This window comes from Salmo salar, chromosome 02 (assembly GCF_965601325.2).
Source record: "Salmo salar chromosome 02, fSalSal1, whole genome shotgun sequence".
NCBI classification, from domain to species: Eukaryota; Metazoa; Chordata; class Actinopteri; order Salmoniformes; family Salmonidae; genus Salmo; species Salmo salar.
In genome coordinates this window covers 31,824,001-31,830,000 of record NC_138292.1, presented here as the reverse complement: position 1 = coordinate 31,830,000, position 6,000 = coordinate 31,824,001, and the positions used below count along the sequence as shown (strand labels likewise).

The 6,000-nt window shown below is 45.1% G+C and overlaps 1 protein-coding gene across 2 annotated transcripts in view; it reads right to left on the bottom strand.

Moving 5' to 3' along the window:
• Positions 1 to 6,000, bottom strand: part of LOC106579633 (poliovirus receptor) — a 60,949-nt gene that overhangs the window by 18,854 nt on the left and 36,095 nt on the right. Inside the window, exon 1 of one of the 2 annotated variants that reach the window (XM_045702145.2) lies at positions 3,290 to 3,392. The exons of the other annotated variant lie outside the window; for it this stretch is intronic. The gene's annotated coding sequence lies outside the window, so the exon portion shown is untranslated. Of the gene's footprint in view, positions 1 to 3,289; positions 3,393 to 6,000 lie in introns of those variants that run through there. 2 annotated transcript variants of the gene reach the window in all.

The window sequence follows — 6,000 nt, the reverse complement described above, 5'->3', positions numbered from 1 at the left end:
CCCAATGTCAGATTCAAACCACAAAATAACCCTTCTGCAACCACATAACCTCTTTACAACCACCCACCCGGAGACTCTGCTGCCATGACTGAACAGAGCCAGAGGCACTGGTATTCCCCTCATAGTATTAACAGCATTAGGTTGATGAAAGCATGGGGCCAAAGGGAGTTTCCGCCATATTCCTTCACAGATAAGGTTCATTTCTTATACTGACAAATCAATGAGGGGGAGTGAGGTGAATGAGTCAGTCCACGGGGTGAAGGGTTCAGAATCTGAGCGTGTTATGGCTGGATCCTGGAGCCTCTCCAGACCTTGAAGACCTGTGTGTATTGTGTCCTAGTGTAGGGGCCTACTGCTGTGTGATCTAGGTGTTTGGAGTGTTTGTGAGGGATCAGGCAGCAGCCTCACTTCAATCCACCTGCAGCAGATAGACCAACTACAGATTAGCTCTGGGACCTGCTCGGCTCTAGTGAGGGAAGGAGGGAGGCATGGAGGGCTATTGAAACCCAGGATTGCTCGTCTCCACTGGGGAGTATGAAGTGAGTCAACCTTGCACGCCACAGGTCATTACACAGACTTGTATTGATAAGCATGCACACAGTACGCAAGCACACACGAGAGACACACACACACGAGAGACACACACACTCGAGAGACACACACACTCGAGAGACACACACACACACACACACACACAGTAATTTTTAATCCCGGGAAGGCAGGCAGGCAGAAAGCCCAGAGGGACAGGGCTGAGGAAAGCCTGCCTGCTGTCAGTCATAGACAGAGCAATAAGAGGAAAACCAACCCAGTTTAACTCTCTCTAAGCCAAGATGAGAGGAATGGTTTGAGACATTCGACCCCCCAGGGATATAAAATATAACCCACCCCCTGAAATGACTAACCCCTCAGGGGTTGTAGACTATCATTAGAACAGCATGGGTTGACTAGGATATTTATGGTGTGTATGTGTGCGTGTGTGTACAGGAGGTGACGTGTGTGTGTGTGTGTGTGCGCTGTGTCGCTAAGGTAAGGATGCCTTCACTAATATTAAAAACTGTAAAATACAGAGAAGAGTGAAGTGGACAAATTAAAATAGAATGAGGAGGGGAGAGGGATTTGGAGGGGAGGATGGAGATGAGAAGATTAAAGGGAGAGAGAGCTAGAGCGAGAAAGAAAGAAAGAAGATTGAAGGATAGAGAAAACCGACAGCGAGAGGAGTCGGTAACCAACAAGACCCTGAACATATTCTACCCCCAAGCAATAAGACTGCTAAAATAGTTTGTTAAATATACTGGACCAAAATATAAAAACGCTACATGTAACAATTTCAAAAGATTTGACTGAGTTACAGTTCATATTAGGAAATCAGTCAATTAAAATAAATGAATTTCACATGACTGGGCAGGACATGACCACCCAATTGGGAGCCAGGCCCAACCAATCAGAATGAGTTTTCCCACAAAAGGGCTTTATTACAGACAGAAATACTCCTCAGTTTCATCAGTTGTCTGGGTGGCTGGTCTCAGACGATCCTTAGGTGAAGAAGCCGGATGTGGAGGTCCTGGGCTGGTGTGGTTATACGTGGTCTGGAATTATGAGGCCGGTAGGACGTACTGCCATATTTTACAAAACGACGTTCGAGACAGCTTATTAGAGGTCGACCGATTATGGTTTTTCAACGCCGATACCGGTTATTGGAGGGCCAAAAAGCAGATACCGATTCGTCGGCCGATTATGTATGTATGTATGTATGTATGCATGTGCGTGCATGCACACACAGCTCTGAAGTGACGACGATACTGAAGAGTCTGCTTAGGAGACAAATACTCTCAACTGTTTGAATAATAAAAATAGAGTTTAAGTTACCTGTGATGAATGCTAAAAACAAAAACTAATTTCTATATGCGGGAAATCCTATTTTAATAATGGGCATGGTAAGAATTGACTGCCAAAGTGCGAGTCACAAGTCCCATGACACCTTCTAGCAAAATCTGAAAAGCGGTTCCTTCATTTATTCCATAGGATATTTTTAGATTAACTTAAAATAAGGTCTGTGTTTGGTTTAGGCTTACACCACCTTGCCAATTTTATAACTGTGTAGATATCCATAGGATATAACTCTGATCAATATAAGATAATTTTTTTGTAGAGTGGATTCATGAAAATATGTTGACAAACGTTACCTAGTGAGATTTACACGGGTATCAAAACGCCGAGGCGGTTTAAGCACAAAACACAGACCTTATTTGAAGTAGATCAAGACGTTCTCTATGGAAGACATGAACGGTAAAATAACGAAGGAACCCCTTTCAAGTTCAGCCGCAAGTTATTACAGGAATTATGATGCGTCGACTATTTCTCTCTAAACCATATACCTTTGACTATTACGAGCCTGCTGCTGCCTACCACCGCTCAGTCAGACTGCTCTATCAAATATCAAATCATAGACTTAACTATAATATAATAAACCTTAGGTCATTAATATGGTCAAATCCGGAAACTATCATCGAAAACATTATTCTTTCAGTGACATACGGAACCGTTCCGTATTTTATCTAACGGGTGGCATCCATAAGTGTAAATATTCCTGTTACATCGCACAACCTACAATGTTATTTCATAGTTCCGTAGAATTCTGGCAAATTAGTTCGCAACGCGCCAGATTCTGTATACCCTGATTCTGCGTGCAACGAACGCAAGAGAACTGACACAATTTCACCTGGCTAATATTGCCTGCTAACCTGGATTTCTTTTAGCTAAATATGCAGGTTTAAAAATATATACTTCTGTGTATTGATTTTAAGAAAGGCATTGATGTTTATGGTTAGGTACAGTCGTGCAACGATTGTGCTTTTTTCACAAATGCGCTTTTGTTAAATCATCCCCCGTTTGGCGAAGTCGGCTGTCTTTGTTAGGAAGAAATAGTCTTCACAGTTCGCAACAAGCCAGGCGGCCCAAACTGCTGCATATACCCTGACTCTGTTTGCAAGAGAAGTGACACATTTTCCCTAGTTAAAAGAAATTCATGTTAGCAGGCAATATTAACTAAATATGCAGGTTTAAAAATATGTACTTGTGTATTGATTTTAAGAAAGACATTGATGTTTATGGTTAGGTACACGTCGGAGCAAAGACAGTCCTTTTCGCGAATGCGCACCACATCGATTATATGCAAAGCAGGACAGGCTAGATAAACTAGTAATATCATCAACCATGTGTAGTTAACTAGTGCTTATGATTGATTGATAGTTTTTTTATAAGATAAGTTTAATGCTAGCTAGCAACTTACCTTGGCAACGTAAAGCAGGTGGTTAGAGCGTTGGGCTAGTTAACGTAAGGTTGCATCCCCAAGCTGACAAGGTAAAAATCTGTCATTCTGCCCCTGAACAAGGCAGTTAACCCACCGTTCCTAGGCCGTCATTGAAATTAAGAATGTGTTCTTAACTGACTTGCCTAGTTAAATAAAGGTTTAAAAAACTAAAAAAATAACATAACATTTTTTTTTTTTTAAATTGGCAAATCGGTGGCCAAAAATACCGATTACCGATTGTTATGAAAACTTGAAATCGGCCCTAATTAAATCGGCCATTCCGATTAATCGGTCGACCTCTACAGCTTATGGTAGAGAAATTAACATTCAGTTCTCTAGCAACAGCTCTGGTGGCCATTCCTGCAGTCAGCATACCAATTGTGTGCTCCCTTAAAACATTGGTGGCATTGTTTTGTGTGACAAAACTGCACATTTTAGAGTGGCCTTTTGTCCCTGCACAAGGTGCACCTGTGTAATGCTCATGCTGTTTAATCAGCTTCTTGATATGCCACACCTGTCAGGTGGATCGATTTATCTTGAAAAATGACAAATGCTCAAACAAGAATATAAACAAATTAGGCCACAAAATTTGAGAGAACTAAGCTTTTTGTGCGTATGGAGAAATTCTGAGATATTTTACTTCAGCTCATGAAACATGGGACCAACACTTTACATGTTGCATTTATATTTTTGTTCAATATAGTTAACCAATAGCTACCCAGAGTTACAGCATTGACCTTTTTTTGCATAAACTTTTGACTCATCACATACGCTGCTGTTACCGTTTAGTCTATCCTGTTGCCTAGTCACTTTTTCTATTATTATTTGTCTTTTTTCCCTCTCTGCATTGTTAATAAGCATTTCACTGTTGGTAAACAACAGGTGTAGACGAAGCATGTATCAAATAACATTTGATTTGAGACGGTTGAAGGGTAGAGGAAACAGACAGAGAGGGGAGACGGTTGAAGGGTAGAGGAAACAGACAGAGAGGGGAGACGGTTGAAGGGTAGAGGAAACAGACAGAGAGGGGAGACGGTTGAAGGGTAGAGGAAACAGACAGAGAGGGGAGACGGTTGAAGGGTAGAGGAAACAGACAGAGAGGGGAAACGGTTGAAGGGTAGAGGAAACAGACAGAGAGGGGAAACGGTTGAAGGGTAGAGGAAACAGACAGAGAGGGGAAACGGTTGAAGGGTAGAGGAAACAGACAGAGAGGGGAGACGGTTGAAGGGCAGAGGAAACAGACAGAGAGGGGAGACGGTTGAAGGGCAGAGGAAACAGACAGAGAGGGGAGACGGTTGAAGGGCAGAGGAAACAGACAGAGAGGGGAGACGGTTGAAGGGCAGAGGAAACAGACAGAGAGGGGAGACGGTTGAAGGGTAGAGGAAACAGACAGAGAGGGGAGACGGTTGAAGGGTAGAGGAAACAGAGAGAGGGGAGACGGTTGAAGGGCAGAGGAAACAGACAGAGAGGGGAGACGGTTGAAGGGCAGAGGAAACAGACAGAGAGGGGAGACGGTTGAAGGGTAGAGGAAACAGACAGAGAGGGGAGACGGTTGAAGGGTAGAGGAAACAGACAGAGAGGGGAGACGGTTGAAGGGCAGAGGAAACAGACAGAGAGGGGAGACGGTTGAAGGGTAGAGGAAACAGACAGAGAGGGGAGACGGTTGAAGGGCAGAGGAAACAGACAGAGAGGGGAGACGGTTGAAGGGCAGAGGAAACAGACAGAGAGGGGAGACGGTTGAAGGGTAGAGGAAACAGACAGAGAGGGGAGACGGTTGAAGGGTAGAGGAAACAGACAGAGAGGGGAGACGGTTGAACGGTAGAGGAAACAGACAGAGAGGGGAGACGGTTGAAGGGTAGAGGAAACACACAGAGAGGGGAGACGGTTGAAGGGTAGAGGAAACAGACAGAGAGGGGAGACGGTTGAAGGGTAGAGGAAACAGACAGAGAGGGGAGACGGTTGAAGGGCAGAGGAAACAGACAGAGAGGGGAGACGGTTGAAGGGCAGAGGAAACAGACAGAGAGGGGAGACGGTTGAAGGGTAGAGGAAACAGACAGAGAGGGGAGACGGTTGAAGGGTAGAGGAAACAGACAGAGAGGGGAGACGGTTGAAGGGTAGAGGAAACAGACAGAGAGGGGAGACGGTTGAACGGTAGAGGAAACAGACAGAGAGGGGAGACGGTTGAAGGGTAGAGGAAACAGACAGAGAGGGGAGACGGTTGAAGGGTAGAGGAAACACACAGAGAGGGGAGACGGTTGAAGGGTAGAGGAAACAGACAGAGAGGGGAGACGGTTGAAGGGTAGAGGAAACACACAGAGAGGGGAGACGGTTGAAGGGTAGAGGAAACACACAGAGAGGGGAGACGGTTGAAGGGTAGAGGAAACAGACAGAGAGGGGAGACGGTTGAAGGGTAGAGGAAACAGACAGAGAGGGGAGACGGTTGAAGGGTAGAGGAAACAGACAGAGAGGGGAGACGGTTGAACGGTAGAGGAAACAGACAGAGAGGGGAGACGGTTGAAGGGTAGAGGAAACAGACAGAGAGGGGAGACGGTTGAACGGTAGAGGAAACAGACAGAGAGGGGAGACGGTTGAAGGGTAGAGGAAACAGACAGAGAGGGGAGACGGTTGAACGGTAGAGGAAACAGACAGAGAGGGGAGACGGTTGAAGGGTAGGATGGAGAGGGAGGAGA